The sequence below is a fragment of the Pelodiscus sinensis genome, chromosome 24 (genome assembly GCF_049634645.1).
Source record: "Pelodiscus sinensis isolate JC-2024 chromosome 24, ASM4963464v1, whole genome shotgun sequence".
Classification (NCBI taxonomy): Eukaryota; Metazoa; Chordata; order Testudines; family Trionychidae; genus Pelodiscus; species Pelodiscus sinensis.
Window position 1 is genome coordinate 12182627 of NC_134734.1, and position 14663 is coordinate 12197289.

At 50.3% G+C, this 14663-nt stretch overlaps 1 protein-coding gene and 4 non-coding genes across 5 annotated transcripts in view; all 5 read left to right on the top strand.

The window, feature by feature from the left end:
- The window catches only part of LOC102443733 (uncharacterized), a 277521-nt gene that overhangs the window by 138766 nt on the left and 124092 nt on the right, over positions 1–14663 (top strand). The gene's annotated exons all lie outside the window — the stretch shown is intronic.
- On the top strand, positions 3809–3880 carry TRNAC-GCA (transfer RNA cysteine (anticodon GCA)). Its single transcript has one exon. It is a non-coding gene; the product is annotated as a tRNA-Cys (tRNA).
- On the top strand, positions 5611–5682 carry TRNAG-UCC (transfer RNA glycine (anticodon UCC)). The gene has a single exon. It is a non-coding gene; the product is annotated as a tRNA-Gly (tRNA).
- Positions 7321–7392, top strand: TRNAC-GCA (transfer RNA cysteine (anticodon GCA)). The gene has a single exon. It is a non-coding gene; the product is annotated as a tRNA-Cys (tRNA).
- Positions 11227–11298, top strand: TRNAG-UCC (transfer RNA glycine (anticodon UCC)). Its single transcript has one exon. It is a non-coding gene; the product is annotated as a tRNA-Gly (tRNA).

Here is a 14663-nt window from a genome sequence, read left to right on the forward strand (position 1 = left end):
AGAGCTGAGTGAAGTGATACTAGCACCTCCCGTGACTTGCATGCTATGCCTCTGTAAATGCAACCTAAACTGCATTGGTTTTTTTTGCAACATCACCTTGTTGAGGGCTTGTTGAGGTTGTGATCCACCAGAAGTCCAAGAACCTTTTCAGCCATGGTGCTGTCAAGCCGGTTATCCCTGACCATAATATGGAATCCCTGGCCCAACTATGTTGATATAAAGAACAACTCCCCTTTGAGTATCATAGTCGTGCGTCACTTTCTTTTACACACTTTTCAAATGTTATTTTCACTTTTCTTCTGCTCAGTGTGCTCTCCCTGCCCACCACACACGTCTTCCCTGCACCCTGTGTCCCAGTCACCTTTGCTGAAATCTTGTTCCTTGCAGGCCCAAAACAAATGTTCCCACAACTCCTTGTTGCAGAAGGTGGCGAGTAGCACTAGGGCTGTCCCAAGTGAGGCTCGGGGCCCACAGAAACCCCCCTCACCCTCGCAGCAGACCCAGTCCCCACCCCATACATGTTCCTTCCCATCCTTTCTCCACTCCCTCCCCTGAGTAACACAATCCTGGGACTTATGGGGGACGTGAGGCGGGGCAGCAGCAGTGATTGACACCCCCTCTGGCACTCAGCACAACTGTCGTACCCAGAGTGGCCTGATAGCCTACTCTGCACTGCCACCTTGTCCCAGCCTGCTGCGCCCCACTTCTCTCTGGTGGCAGGAAGCAGAATGCCCTGAGGCCAGTGCACTTTGCTTCCTGCTGCTGTAGTGAAGCTGAGTGCAACGGGCTTGGAGAGCACGGGGGCAGAGTGGAACGGAGAAGGCTGCTGGGTTGGCCCTGCTCCACCACTGCAGTGAGTGATGGGGCCAACCTCTGCTGTTGCCCCACACCAGGACCTTCCCTCAGGTAATCTCCCAGGCTGCCCTGGGATTCGTCCTTAGGATGGTTGAAGCAGCCACCACAGGACCCCACACTGTGCGGGGCTTAGGGTGCTCACCCCAAACCGTACTATGGGCAGGACGGCACTGAGTAGCACAGTGGGATAGCTGCACACAGTCCCTGCTGTCTCTGTTGATGTGAGAGCACCAACAGCGGACGCTCTGGAGACAGGAGGAGTGTGCTGTGTCCGTGCATAAGCAAAGTAATTAGAGCAGGGCTTTTTGATTGTCGGTGTAACATATAGAGAAATCCTTATAGTGTAGACAGGGCATACGACCTGTCAATCATTCTTTTTTGGCAGCCAATGTCTTTACATGCACTTTTCTTTTTTTTAATTGGTAATTTCACTTTGTGCTTAAAACTCTTATGTCCATCCTTCCATTCCCACCAACAGATAAACCTCAACATCCAATGCATATTTCGCCTTTAAACACTGCAAAGCTGAGTGCCCCAGAGAAAACCTGTCCCCTGCTCTTGGAATTCCTGATGTGCTGGAGATGTAACTGGGAAAGGCACTGTCAAGGCAGGGAATGGACAATGTACAGTGATGCCATTAGGCACACTCAGCCAGTCTGAAGGGAAAGGGCAAGAATCTTTGTCCTGAAGCCATGGTCATACCCAAGGGCAGAGCAGTGAGCGAGTGATTGAAAGCCAGTCTGAGAACAGATCAGGAAATGATAGATCCATGAGATCAGAAGCAAAGAGTCAGAAAAAGATAACCTGACTGAAGTAGCTGTGGCTGAGTGGTTAAGGTGCTGGACTAGCAAGCTGTTGGGGTTTGCCTGTGTAGGTTTGAATCCTGGCAACTGTAAAAGCTTCTAAATCTGGAGGCTGCAACTTTAGTGTCAGACCATCCTGGTTGCCCACGGGAGCCAGGTTTGGGCTTGTCCCCACAGGGAATTCAGATCTCTTGTAATTTTCTCATTTAGGCATGTGAATTCCTCCCCTCAGCGCCACAAGAGACAGATCTGTAAAGCAGCATTGTAAATGTGCTCTCACCGCTGTTAGCTACCCTCCTCATGGAGGTGGTTTATCCTAGAGCAGTGTTTCTCAACTTGTGGTACGAGTACCCTTAGGGCAGTGGTCACCATCCAGTAGATTGGGATCTACTGGTAGATCTTGGAGCCCCTGAGAGGCGATCCTGGCTGGTTTGGCCAGGAAGGTATCGTGTGCTGTCACGTTAGTTGCCTCTCCCCCCACTCTCCAGCCCTCTGCCTTGGAGCTGCACCCCCAGAAGCTTCCTGCTTGCTATGCATAGTATGGGAGGGAGTAAGAGGGCGGCGCTGATGACAGAGCGTCCCTTCTCCTCCCACTTGCCAGAGTTTGCAACCTGAAAGCCCTCCTGGACCCCAATACCCCCTCCCCCTGTGGACTAAGCCCAGAGCTTTTCTGTGTTCTCAGAAAAGCTGTTGTGTGTTTGTGGTGAGAGTGAACAGGTGTGGGGATTGCGCGAGCTGTTGTATTTATATCCTATTCCACACGAGCACCTCTTTGGGGAAGGGTGTGTCCTTTATGAACCTCAACATTATCTTGTAGTGCAGTTCCAGGGAGCATTGTGTGGTCCTAGGGCTTTTGATAGTAGATCAAGATGTCCCTGGTTCAAATGCAGGTGCTCCCTTAGGTGTAACTTTGTAACCATTCTGCTAGGTGGCTCTATCAGTAGTTAGGGCTAAGTTCAATATTTAGGCCAGGCCTACTCAGCATGAGACCTGTGGCCTGTTTGTTTGCTGTCCACGGTGCGGTTTGGTATCACGTGATGCTCAACACGTGGCCCACAGGTGGGATCCTTTGAACATGGCCTCCACTGGGAACATGCTCCACAATGGCGAGACATGTCCTGTGTGTGAGGGTGAGCATTTGACAGATGCAAGTGGACGGGCTGGCTGGATCAGATGGGTAAAGGGTGTCAGTATTGCTAGCAGCAGGGAGCGCTGGGGCACTGTGGGAAGTGCTGGCTGTTGCTTAGGCTTGTGGGCAGAGCCTGTGAGCTGATGCTGTCTCTTTCCTGTATGGTTTTATGAGAAGCAATCCCATTCCAAGCACATCCCAATTTCCTGGCACCACAAACCATGCTGCCGTTTGATCCTATTTTCTCTGCTCCTCTAGTGGATATAAGGGGTGGGAGTGGGGGCTATACCACCATTTTCCTCAAGTCTCCTCCCTTCTGCTGTCTGCTGCCACCTGTGATTGCAGGGAGAGGCCTGACACCTGCTACTTCTCTGCCCTGCCCTGCTCTGCTCTGCTCCTGCCCCCCTGGCCCTGCAGCCGGGACAATGAAAAATGCCACAAAGCAAAGATGGAAGGCTGGGTTTTATAGGGATGGTACTTAGTCCTGCTGTGAATGCAGGAGACTGGACTCGATGACCTTTCAAGGTCCCTTCTAGTTCTAGGAGATAGGTATATCTCTATTATTTTATTTACCGCAATGCGCCATGGGACAGTAAGACCAGCAGCATGATGGGCTACAGTCCACAAAGTGACATGAGTGCTGATCCATGTTTCCCACAAGCATACAAAATATCAAAAAGAGGGAGCAGCATTGGGACTGGACTTGCTGGTGCCCCATTCCTCTGCAGGGCTGGGCGTACAGGCCAAGGTGTTCTCTGTGTTTCTGGTCAGAATGCAATTTATTGGGGGAATTAATGGATGAATACTGTGGAAATTAAGGAGTTCAGGGACCCTGTACCTTTGAGGTTTGGAGGAATGCTGGGGAGCAGTGTGTGTTCCCAGAAAAGCTGTTGTATGTTGTGGTGAGTGTGAACAGGTGTGGGGATTGTGCAAGCTGTAGTACTTATATGCATTTCCACATGAGCTTTGGGGAAGGGTGTGCCCTTTATAAATCTCTAAATTAGAGGTTAGTGTAACATAAGGGAGTATAGCTCAGTGGTAGAGCATTTGACTGCAGATCAAGAGGTCCCTGGTTCAAATCCAAGTGCTCCCTTTAATGTGACTTTTGTAACCATTCTGCCAGGTACCAGCAGTAGCAGCCAGGGACAAGTTCCAGGGTTACTCAACACCTGGCCATTGGGTTGCTTGTGGCCCACAATGCTACTTGGTTTTATGTGAGGCTCAACACGGGGCCCACCTGTGGGATCTTTTGAATATGGCCTCCACTGGGAACATGCTCCACAAAGGTGAAACTTCTTCTGGGGGGGAGGCGAGCACTGAAAGATGCAAGGGGATGGGCTTAGTGGATGAGAGGGGTACAGAGTGTCCGTGTTCTGAGCCCCAAGGGAGTGCTGGACTCCAGACACTTTTGGGCTATGTCTACACTGGCAGCTTCTTGCACAAGAACAGCCGTTCTTCTGCAAAAACGTGCTGGCTCTCTACACTGCACGAGTGTTCTTCCAGAAATAAATTTACAGTACAGCATTGTAAAACAGGGCTTCTTCTGGAAGAGTTATTCCTCTCCCCATGAGGAATAAGCCCTCTTGCGCAAGAGCTCTTCCAGAAGAGGCCAATGTAGACAGGCACCGTGAATTTCTTGCGCAAGAAGCCCCTATGGTTAAAATGGCCATCAGAGCTTTCTTGCACAAGAGAGCATCTACACTGGCATGGATGCTCTTGCGCAAAAGCACATGCCAGTGTAGACTCTCTCTTTTGTGGAAGAGTTTTGCACAAGAACTCTTCCTCAAAAGAGTTCTTGTGCAAGAAGCTGCCAGTGTAGACGTAGCCTTGGGGTGTTGGATGTTGCTCATGGTTTGGGCTATGAACTCTGTTTGTGGTATTTTCCCAAGTTAAAGCCTTGCGACTTCTCTCTCTGTTTCATTAAATGTTTCTTTTCTACACTCAGATTCTGTGCTTGCGCGCGGGGAAGCATTGCCTCTCAGAGGCGCCCATAGGTGTGTGAATTTCCCAGGCTACTCGGTGAGGGCTCGAGACGGTTCTGTGTGAGATGGACCCCTAGATATTGAACCCGGCCCTGGTTGCTGCTGGGCCTTCCCAGCAGAAAGGTTACATAATCATACCCAGGATCACTTTCCCATTCCATCATGAGCCATATTTACATAACAACTGTTGAATATCTAGCAGGTGCAAGCAAACTGAATGAACATAATGACACCCAGGATTCCTTGCCCATTCTATTTGGCTGTAATGGAAGCATTGATTCAGACCCTGCTCACACAGGCAATGCAAGTACTTTCCCCTTGCTCCTTCATAGTCCAGGGACTGGGAAGAAAAGGAAGCCATGTCCTGGTACACACAGCTGCTGCCCCCTCCCAAAACTCCACCTTTGCTGGCAGCATGTGGGGGATAGGCTCTGGGATGCGGAGCACTGGGAAGCTCTACCCTGTGCTTGCTTGCAGGTACCATCCCCATTGCTTCCACTGGCTGAAAATCACAGTCAATGGGAGTAGCTCCTGAAAGGTGAGGGCAGCAGGGAGCCATCTGAACTCAACGCCTGGACAGTGTGCTAGGTAGGGACACGAATGCACTGGCTCATCCTGCCCAGACCTCCAACCCCAGCCCAATTCTACACACCACCTCCCAATCAAACCCCACATGCTCACCTTCACTCTCCTCCGGCACACTACCTGCCTCCTATATTATGCCTGTTGTGCCTCCACACCAGCCTGCAGCCCGTCTCATCTTCCAGTCACTGAGAAATCCTGTGTAAACATGGTGCCTCCAGCCAATCCAGCTTGCCCTTGATGCATAGCCAAAACAAGGGCATTGGTGGTATAGTGGTGAGCATAGCTGCCTTCCAAGCAATTGACCTGGGTTCGATTCCCAGCCAATGCAAGGAAAACTTGCTTTTCCTGGTCTGGAGCTGGTTTAATTTCATTCACTTTGTTATACCCCTTTATCAACAGAATGGGAAATATAAAGGTCCAAATCACAGCACACATCCTCACAATTTTCTGGATGAATGGCCAGGGATCAATACACTGGTGTACAATTAACTGCCTCTAGAGTGTAGGAAGACATAATAGTAAGAGTCAAATCAAAATGCTGCTTCAAACCTCCCTGATTCAAATAGCCTGTCCCCTTCACCAGCTGAGCCCCTCTAATTGTCCTGGTACCTGACTGCTGTAATCAATTGCCAAATGATCCACCTCAATGAGCTACCCCTAGGGAAATCCCACCCCCCATGACTTTACAAACGGTGGGCAGAGCAGAGCAGGCTGCTATGACTATGGGGGTATTTTGCTCCTCGATGTCTAACTGCCCAAAAAAAGCAGCACCAGTCACTCTTCAATCTGCTGAAGGCACTTTCTGCAGTCGTTCTGCACTTGCTGAACCCATGGTTGAAGATGTCTTTGGTGCTATCAAGGTTTGTGATGTAAGTAGTTTGGGCCAGGTGGGAAGTGCCTCTCCATGGCTCCTGCACCTCCAGTGGGCACAACCATGGGAGTGGTACATGTCCCCTGGCTGAGGCAGGTCTAAATTCCTCTCCCTCTGTGCTCCCCAGCCAGAGTGAGGAATGCAGAAAACTGTGCACTTTCCCATTCCACCCTCAAAAAGGGCAACAGTCAGCCATAGTCACATAGGAATTCGGGGAGGAGCACTTCAGCCTAACCCTCTGTCCTCCCCATAAGGGGGCTTGGGCAGGTGGGAGGCTTGAGTTTGGGACAGTACCGGAGAGGGGGTGCCTCTGGCGTCTCCTTCACCTGCCTGGTGATTCTGTCTCTTTCCTGTATGGTTTTATGAGAAGCAATCCTATTCCAGGCACATCCCATTTTCCTGGCACCACCAAACCATGCTGCTGTTTGATCCTATTTTGTCTGCTCCTCTAGTGGATATAAGGGGTGGGAGTGGGGGCTATACCACCATTTTCCTCAGGTCTCCTCCCTTCTGCTGTGTGCTGCCACCTGTGAGTGTAGGGACAGGCCTGACACCTGCTGCTTCTCTGCCCTGCTCTGCTCCTGTCCCCCAGCCCTGCAGCCGGGACAATGACAATTGCAAGAACGTAAAGATAGAAGGCTGGGTTTTATAGGGATGGTACTTGGTCCTGCTGTGAAGGTAAGGGACTGGACTCGATGACCCTTCAAGGTCCCTTCCAAGTTCTAGGAGACAGGTATATCTCTATTATTTTATCTACAGCAATGCGCCATGGGACAGTAAGACCAGCAGCATGATGGGCTACAGTCCACAAAGTGACATGAGTGCTGATCCATGCTCCCTACAAGCTTACAAAATATTAAAAAGAGGGAGCAGCATTGGGACTGGACTTGCTGGAAGCCTGTACCTTTGAGGTTTGGAGGAATGCTGGAGAAAAGGGGAGCAGTGTGTGTTCCCAGAAAAGCTGTTGCATGTTGTGGTGAGAGTGAACAGCTGTAGGGTTTGTGCAAGCTGTAGTATTTATATGCATTTCCACCTGAGCTTTGGGGAAGGGTGTGCCCTTTATAAACCTCAAAATTACACATTAGCATGATGTGAGGGAGTGTAGCTCAGTGGTAGAGCGTTTGACTGCAGATTAAGAGGTTCCTGGTTCAAATCCAGGTGCTCCCTTAGCTGTGACTTTTGTAACCATTCTGCCAGGTGCCATCAGCAACAGCTAGGGACAAGTTCCATAGCTAAGCCAGGGCTACTCAACACATGGCCATTGGGTTGCTTGTGGCCCACGATGCTACTTGGTTTTACGTGAGGCTCAACACGGGGCCCACAGGTGGGATCTTTTGAACATGGCCTCCACTGGGAACATGCTCCACAAAACAGTGAAGCTTCTGCTGGGGAGGAGGTGAGCACTGAAAGATGCAAGGGGAGGGGCTGAGTGGATGAGAGGGGTACAGGGTGTCGGTGTTCCTAGCCCCCAGGGAGCGCTGGGGTATTTGGGAAGTGCTGGCTGCTTAGCCTTCTGGGCACAGCCTGTGAGGTGTTGACTATCTCACACTGACCATGTTTGGGTCCTGTGCTGCAGCTTAAGCCTTAATCTTTGTATTCATGCTCGTCAGTGTGAAAGAAGCTATTTGCTTATATTTGTATATATATTTGCATGTATATGCAACCACACTTAAACTGTGGTTCTGGGCATGTGCTGTGAGTATCACTGTGGCCCCTGGGGCTTCCAAAATTGAGTAACCCTGATGTAGGTGTAAGCAGGGGGTGAATGACTGCTTGCAACGCAGCCAGCTGAAAGGAGAGAGCAGCCCTGGGGGTGGGTATGCTCACTCAAATTGTTTAGTCCTGCAAGCTAATCAACTGTTGATATGTAAATACAGCTCATGCCGGAATGGGGAAGGAATCCGGGGTGTGGTTATATAAATTCAATTCAGCCAGGGCTGATTGAGGGTGAATTGTCAGAATGGAACCTGGTGTTTTGTAACTAATTTGGCTGTTGTGGGGCCACAAACCATGCGACCCCTAAATGTAGGACCTGTAAATATGACACCAGTACTTGCAGGAGAGACACCATCATTGCACAGGGTCTCAGATGAATAAACCTCCCTCTTCCAGAGTTGAGTGGATGAGTTGGGGCTGGGCCGGCCAGCTTCATGTCTGCCAGGTGTTAGCTGTAAGACTGATTCAACCAACCTCCTTTCCCCCCTGCTCTAAGGATAGATCTAAAAGTTGACTTTATGAGGAGTCTTTTTCCTATTCCAATAGAAGCTGGAATCTTTTGGTCAGCCTAGGTGGTGGCTCAGAGTTGAAATCACTAAGAGCTGAAGTCACTGGTTTGGCCTGGAGCCAGACTCACTGTGACCGGTGGCCAGCCAGTAGGAACAGTGGCAGGTGGCGAGCAAGGCAGCTGGCAGGAGTAGGCAGCCAGCAAGATAGCTGGCTGGAGCAAGCAGACCACAGGAGCACCACAAAGGTGGCATGGCCTCTGGCTCAATGAGTGAGTCATCAGGGTGATGTGTCTGAGTGAACACTGACTGGACAGAGCTGAAAGTGGGATGTTTGAAGTGGGGTACGGAGAAAGTTTGGGTAGGTGAAAGGGACCCTTACATTGTTGGACTACTGAGCGTGACAAGCAAAGGACATTGCTCAATCCATTTCAGCTGGGATGGTTACTCATGGGTTGGTTATGAACTCTGGTTGTGGTATTTTCCCAAGTTAATGCCATGTGACTTCTCTCTCTCTCTCTTTCATTAAAAGTCTTTTCTTTGCTCAGACTCTGTGCTTGCGAGTGGGGAAGTATTGCCTCTCAGAGGCTCCCAGGGGTGTGAATTTCCCAGGCTACTGGGTGGGGGCTCGAGCCGGTTCTGTGTGAGACGGATGCAAAGGAACCCCTAGATATTGAACCCGGCCCTGGTTGATGCCGGCCCTACTTGGCACAAGGGCTACATAGGCATTCCTCTCCATCAGGGCTGGGCAAATTATGGCATGGGGGCTGGATCCGGCCCAAGAACTGCATCTGGCTGCTTTCTATTTACATCCTGCTGCCCATGGCCCTGAATTTCCAGGTGGTGGCTCAGGCAGTAGGATCTTTAAATGGCTGATGGCTCACAGTTGCAGTGCTGTCTGGTAGGGACCAGAGCTGTGAACCTTTTAATTAGCTGTAGCAACCCAGGCAGCTGCCAGGCAACACAGCAGAGTCAGGAGTTGCAAGCTGGGGGAAGGCTAGTCCCCAGCCCTGCCCCTTCCACTCCATGCCCTGCCCCTTCTGGGGTGAAGCTGGCAACATGACCAACTAGCAAAATTCATGAAGTGCCCCCCCCCCCAAAAAAAAATTATTGCCCACCCCTGCTTCCCATCTATCCAACATAGAACTGGTTCAAGTCCAACCCAGGAACCTGGGAAATTCACGCAACACTCTTGGGTGCCTCTGGGAGGCAATGCTTCCCCACTTGTAAGCACAGAGTCAGAGTATAGAAAAGAAACATTTAATAAAAGGGGAGGGAAGTAAGGTGACATACATTTGGGAAAACACCACAAATAAAGTTCATAGCAAAATGCCAGGAGTACCAGTCCCACCACAAGTAGGTTGGGCAATGTCCTTTTCCTCTCAGGTTCTTAAGTCCAGCAAAGTCAATGTCCCCGTCACATGCCCATCCCTTCCCTGCTCTTCTCTGACAGTTGCTGACCATGCTCAGGGCAGACCCTGAATTCAGAGATGTAGCCGCAGAGTTCACCTCCCATCCTGAGTGTGCGGAAGATAACGAGGCATCTTACTTCCTCCCTCCGCTGGTCACTTGCCATCTGCCTGCTCACTGCTGTTATCCACTGAAGTAAATTTAAAAATAATCATAAGACGTCTTATGGAGTCTGCTCTAATTCTATCATTAGAAGCGGGGTGGGGAGAGAAACAACTTGAACCAGTCTTGCAGCTCACTCCTGGAGGACATGTAGCCTGCTGATTGAGAGTCCTGCTTTTCTCCCAGTAAACTTCACAGAGTTTTTGCAGAGGAAGGCTTGTCCATCTGAAGTTCTTTTCATTGACAGTTTCTCTCCTTTGAGCTGAGTTAAGCACAGTCTGACCTGTCTGCATTCCCCCAATACTTGCAAGCATTGACAGTCATATCTCTCAATTCCTGCATTTAGTGATAACACTTTGTGACCCCACAACAGCCACATTGGTTACAATGGGCAAAACACCATTCTAACAATTGAATATCTAGCAGGCCTAAGCAAACTGAGAGACCTGTATTTACATAACCATACCCAGGATTTTAGCATGAACTGTATTTACATAACAACTGTTGATATCTTGCAGGTCTAAGCAAACTGTGTGAACATACCCACACCCCAGATTCCTTTCCCATTCCAGGTGGCTATAATGGAAGCATTGATTTAGATGCAGCTTACACACAGAATGCCTGTACTTCCCCCTTGCTCCTTGATAGTCCAGGGAATGGAAAGAAAAGGAAGCCGTGTCCTGATACACACAAGCTGCTGCCCTCCCCCCCGAAACTCCACCTTTGCTAGTAGTGTGTGGGGAATTGGCTCTGGGGTCAGCAGCACGGGGTAGCTCTGTCCCTGTGCTTGCTTGCAGGTGCCATCCCCATTGCTCCCACTGGCTGAAAATCACAGCCAATGGGAATAGCTTCTGAAAGGTGAGGGCAGCAGGGAGCTATCTGAACCCAGCCCCTGGACTGTCTGCTAGGTAGGGACTCCAAAGCACTGCCTCATCCTGCTCAGACCTCCAACTTGAGTCCAATCCTGCACACCACCTCCCAACCAGACCCCACACTCTCACCTTCACCCTCCTCCTCCACCCTATCAACCTCCTAACTTGTGCTCGTTACACCTCTGCTCTAGCCTGTGGCCCTTGTTCCACCTTTCCGTCACTGAGGAAACCTGTCTGCCCTGTGTTAATAAGCTGCCTCCAGCCAATGCAGCCTGTGCATGATGGCTGTGTGAACAAGTCATTTTCATAGCTCATCAGAAACTTGCAGCCCGAGTGCATTGGTGGTATAGTGGTGAGCATAGCTGCCTTCCAAGCAGTTGACCTGGGTTCGATTCCCAGCCAATGCAATGAGAAGTCTCTTTTCCTGCTCTGGAATTGGTTTAAATTCACTCACTTTGATATAATCACTTTATCCACAGAATGGGAAAATTAAAGTTCTAAATCAGAGGGAATGGCCTCACAATCTGCTGGATGAATGGGCAGCGATGAATACGTTGGCGTTCGATTGACTGTAGGGGTGGCCAAACCATTAAATGAAGAGAGCTGAAAAAGCTGTGAAAAAATGAAAAGAGCCGCACCAACATTGAGGGAAAAAAAAGGGACACTGCCCCTTTAAGAACTGCGGTATAGGCTCTTTAGCTGCATCATGCTCTCATTACTGCTGCCATCTTGCCGGCACCATTTTGCCATACCGGACGGCTCCCCTGCACCTAGTGAGCATTGGTGGCAGGGGGCACGATTGTAGGGGTGCATGGGGCGGCAACATGAGCCACGGGGGAGGCTTTGCGAGCTGCACTTTCAGGGGTGTAGAGCCGCATGTGGCTCGCGAGCCACAGGTTGGCCACCCCTGATTTACTGAGTCTAGTGAGCCTAAGCATCCTCCAGGAGATATCTCATGACCGTTCTGGCCAGCAGTTTGGACTCCACTTCCCTACAGGTACATGCAGCCCTTCCCTTCAGAGCCCCAGGAAACTTTGAAATTCTTCTTCCTATTTGCCTGGCTTGGAGAATTCTCATTGCAACTTCCCAACTGATCATGGTAGCTTTCTAAAGCAAATGTGCTCCTGCCTGGAGAACACTGGAGTTGCTGAGTCTGTGAGGAGAGGAGACCATGCAGTTCCAGCTGCAATCCACACATAGCTACTTAGATACCAACAGGCAGACAGCTCATGGCATTGACGGAAAGAGCTATGGAAGGGAAAACAAGAAGGATCAAGCAGCCATGGCAGGCTTACCAGAAGCTGGAGCTGGAGGTAGTGGCCAACGGTGTCAACCCCAAGGACAAAGCGATGGATGAGGAAGTGGAGTTGGAGGAGGAAGTGGGACATCTGACAAGGTTGACCAGTGGCAAAGCTGTTTAATAAAATGTGAATCTTCGGAATAACATTGATTTTTGTTTTTGTCCTTCACATCTTGGTTACTGCTGAAATTCATAAAGAGTGACAATCAGCACAAGTGAAAAGTGCAACCAGTGCTCCAGGTGCAATCATTACCAGGGTCCTTTGAGGCAGCAAGTACACAATGCCTGGCCGAATACATGGCAGAAAGACATATGAGTAGGACTCAAATCAAAATACTGCTTGAGTGCTTCCCTGATTTGAGTAGCACTCCCCTTCCCCCCCCACACACACTGACAAACATTAATTTAGTCCCTCTGATAGTCATGAGAGGTGACTGCTCAAATCAATTACCTGACGATCCACCTCAGTGAGCTACCGCTAAGGAAATTCCACCCCCTCCCCCCACACACAATAACTTTACAAATGTTGTGCAGAGCACAGCAGACTGCTATTACCATAGGAGTGTTTTCCTCATTGATGTCTAACCCGCCAAAAAGGTAATGTCAATCACTCTTTAACCTGCCAAAGGCAGATTCTGCAGTCACTCTGCACTTGTTGAACCCATGGCTGAAGACCTGTTTGGTGCTAGGAGGGTTTGTGACGTAAGCAGTTTGTGAGAAGTGAGAAGTGCCTATCCATGGCTCCTGCACCACCATTGGGCACAATCATTGGAGAGGTACATGCTCCCCGGCTGAGGCAGATCTAATTTCTCTTCCCCTGCACTCCCCAGCCAGAGTAAGGAATGCAGAAAACTGTGCACTTTCTCCTCACTCACTCCCTTACAAAGGGGAACAATGAGCAATAGTCCCATATGAACTGGGGAAGGAATGCCTCAGCCTCATCCCCTGTCCTCCCTGGGGGGTGGGATGCTTGAGTCTGCAACCGTATGGAAGGGCTGAGCATCTCCAGCCAGACTCTTTCATGTGCCTGGTGATTTTGTCTCTTTCCTGTATGGTTTTCTGAGAAGCAATCCCATTCCCAGCACATCCCATTTTCTGGCACCACCAAACTCTGCTGCAGTTTGAATCTGTTGTCTGTGGTCCTGCCCTCTGTGGCAAGAGAGAACAGCACTTCTCCATCTCTTTTGTGGCAGCCTTTCAAGTATTTGAAATGTGCAATTACGTGCCCCTCTTCCCCTTAATCCCTTTTGTTGCATACCAAATATACCCAGATCTTTCCGCCTTTGCTCATAAGGTTGCATTCCATCCCTCTGAGCATCATTTTCAATCATCTCCAGATCTTTTACAGTTTCTCTTACAGTGCTGACCACAGTACTCCTGCTAAGGCCTAATCAGAGCTGAGTGAAGTGGTACTAGCACCTCCCGTGACTTGCATGCTATGCCTCTGTAAATGCAACCTAAACTGCATTGGTTTTTTTTGCAACATCACCTTGTTGAGGGCTTGTTGAGGTTGTGATCCACCAGAAGTCCAAGAACCTTTTCAGCCATGGTGCTGTCAAGCTGGTTATCCCTGACCATAATATGGAATCCCTGGCCCAACTATGTTGATATAAAGAACAACTCCCCTTTGAGTATCATAGTCGTGCGTCACTTTCTTTTACACACTTTTCAAATGTTATTTTCACTTTTCTTCTGCTCAGTGTGCTCTCCCTGCCCACCACAGACATCTTCCCTGTACCCTGTGTCCCAGTCACCTTTGCTGAAATCTTGTTCCTTGCAGGCCCAAAACAAATGTTCCCACAACTCCTTGTTGCAGAAGGTGGCGAGTAGCACTAGGGCTGTCCCAAGTGAGGCTCGGGGCCCACAGAAACCCCCCTCACCCTCGCAGCAGGCCCAGTCCCCACCCCATACATGTTCTTTCCCATCCTTTCTCCATCCCCTCCCCTGGGTAACACAATCCTGGGACTTATGGGGGATGTGAAGCGGGGCAGCAGCAGTGATTGACACCCCCTCTGGCACTCAGCACAACTGTCATACCCAGAGTGGCCCCACTTCTCTCTGGTGGCAGGAAGCAGAATGCCCTGAGGCCAGTGCACTTTGCTTCCTGCTGCTGTAGTGAAGCTGAGCGCAATGGGCTTGGAGAGCACGGGGGCAGGGTGGAACGGAGAAGGCTGCTGGGTTGGCCCTGCTCCACCGCCGCAGTGAGTGATGGGGCCGACCTCTGCTGTTGCCCCACACCAGGACCTTCCCTCAGGTAATCTCCCAGGCTGCCCTGGGTTTCGTCCTTAGGATGGTTGAAGCAGCCACCACAGGACCCCACACTGTGCGGGGCTTAGGGTGCTCACCCCAAACCGTACTATGGGCAGGACGGCTCTGAGTAGCACAGTGGGATAGCTGCACACAGTCCCTGCTGTCTCTGTTGATGTGAGAGCACCAACAGCGGACGCTCTGGAGACAGGAGGAGTGTGCTGT